We start from the raw sequence: 2466 nt of genomic DNA, 5'->3' as shown, positions 1-2466 counted from the left end.
AAGAAAACAATATTTAAATATGGCAAACAAATCATCAAAATTAAAAGACAAAAATAAAGACACGTTTTGCAAAGTTTGAATTTTGAATTCAAAATTTGACATAATACTAAAAAAAAAACAAAAAAAAAAAAAAACAACTTCCTCTAGCAGAGGATTTGACAATTTTAACTACTTTGACTAATCTAAATCCATTTAAATTTGGGTAAATATTTTTTAAAATATCTATTTCATTGGCGCCACGAGATACAAGATTTAAAAAAAAATTGGTAAACGATATTTTATAATGGTAAATCAAAAGTTTATAATTTTAAGTGATTTACCCGTACATTGCCGCCATTTGGCGTGTTCAATGAGATGACACATGGCAAATTAATTTAACCCGTTGAAGTTTGGCATTTTTCGATCCCTTATTTGACTATGTGTAATTTAATATTAGGTCATTATATATGTGGCATTATATAATCCATATGTGGTAGGGATGGCACACCCTACCCTTGGGGGGCCTGCCCCGGACCCCAAGTTTGCAAGTATTCCCCGTCCCAAAAAATATAGGGTGGGTATAAATGAGTATTATTGCAAAATATTATATGTAGAGATAATATTACGGAAAAAAATATTTTTAGTAATATTAGATACCATCTTCTTTGTAATATTTGATCGAATTTGATATGTTACAATGTTGAATTAAAAAATAAAGTGTATCTTTTTTTATTTCCTTTTATTTTGTTTAACTTGAACCAGAGTTGTTACAATCAGATAGTCTCGCTTACTTATCATTATTTTTCTCATTTTGAAACTAACATTCATGCAACGCACGGTTGAAGTACTAGTCTTTATAGAAAATATATTGTGTATAATATTATTAGGTCTTTGATGATACTACTAGAAGTTGTTTAATATTACTGTGTTTGATACTACTAAAAAGAATTAAATAAATATGATCCTATCTTTTATTTATTTTTTATTTATTTTGAGTAAACAAAAATGAAAATGTTGTAGTTAAAAAAACAATTAAAATTATTTACAATAATATTAATATTGTAGTTAAATAAATAATTAATATTATCTTTTTCATTTTCCACAACATTCGCACTTTTTTTGGCCAAGCGTAATCCAGTAATTGCACCATGAAGATGATGAATTTGACAAATCAACATCAAGTAAGGCTAGACATATAGTGAATCAAAATGTTCATTATAGATCCTATAATAAAGTACATGAAATCAAACCAGAAAAGAAAATTTACAACTAAATCAGATTTTATATATAATCAGATATAATACCTTGAGACTCATTAAGAAATTTATCTTAACAATAACTTTTAAATCAGAAATTACTAAAACGGGCCAATAGTATATTGCCACAAATACTTTTCCTTTTATGTATTAATATTTGGTGAAATTTTTCCACACTCTATATATAGACTAACAAATAGTGCCAAGGTAAAAACACAATTAATCTCAATCTTCTCAACACTTAGAGATAGGTGAAGGATGGCAACTAATATGATTAAGGTGGTTTTCTTGGTCACTTTCTTGCTAGTTACTTTCGGTAAGTATCCGTGTCTTGTCCTATAAAATTATTCAATCTTGTGAGAATTTAATTGGAGCTCGTTTTTTCTTTTCTTTTCTTTTTTCTGAATTCGATAGGTGGTCGAGTTTCCGAGGCATATTGTGAGAAGGCTAGCGATTGTCTACCCATTGATTGTAGAGTAGCAGCTTGCGATAAAGGGAATTGCGTTTGTGCTGACCCTGGCCCCCCACTAGCTCGAGAAAATCGAGGTTTAATTGGGTGGAAACTTTAATGGTGATTGATTAATTAGTCTTCTGGATTATATTATCAATGTCACGCTCGTTGTACTCTCTAATTTGAAATAATGTTTATGCAAGTTTTTATGATTAATATGATTTCTTTATCTCCGTCTTTTATCGGTGGATTTTAGGTTTCTAATACTCATAAAGTCTAAACAAAATTATAAACATTAACATATATGTTTATTGTAAATTATAGATGTGTATTTTCAAATTATATATAATTTACAAGTGAAAACATCATAACACCACTAGATTTAAAAATTTGGTAGACAACGTACATTAGAATGTTTGAATTTCGATACTTGCACGATATCATGCCCACAACATCTAAAAATAAAATCAGAACTTCGAAAAACTGTGGAAAAGGGAAGAACGTAGCTCTCAGAAAGGGAAAAGTTACAGTTTCATCCCTCAAGTTTGCATCTATTTCACATTTGATCCCTCATGTTCACAAAACACACATGTGGTCCCTTATGTTTCCACGATTTAACACTTTTGGTCATCTCCATCAGTTTACCGTTAGTTTGTCTGTTAAGGTAGTGGTAGGGACATGCTTGATTCCGTTACTTTCAATAGAAACTTGAGGGAAAAGACTAAAAATGTTAAATTTTTCAAACATAAGGGACCGGATGTGATTTTTGGGGAAAAAAAG

General features: G+C 29.6%; 1 long non-coding RNA gene across 1 annotated transcript; it reads left to right on the top strand.

The window, feature by feature from the left end:
• The first annotated feature begins 1457 nt into the window (after positions 1–1457).
• Positions 1458–2004, top strand: LOC148766913 (uncharacterized). Its single transcript, XR_016034549.1, has 2 exons — positions 1458–1551; positions 1650–2004. It is a non-coding gene; the product is annotated as an uncharacterized LOC148766913 (long non-coding RNA).
• Positions 2005–2466: the final 462 nt, after the last annotated feature.

The sequence above is a fragment of the Erythranthe guttata genome, chromosome 11, assembly GCF_056151865.1.
Source record: "Erythranthe guttata isolate IM_541 chromosome 11, IM_541, whole genome shotgun sequence".
NCBI classification, from domain to species: Eukaryota; Viridiplantae; Streptophyta; class Magnoliopsida; order Lamiales; family Phrymaceae; genus Erythranthe; species Erythranthe guttata.
The sequence above is the reverse complement of the archived record's forward strand: the minus strand, read 5'-3'. Positions and strand labels throughout refer to the sequence as shown.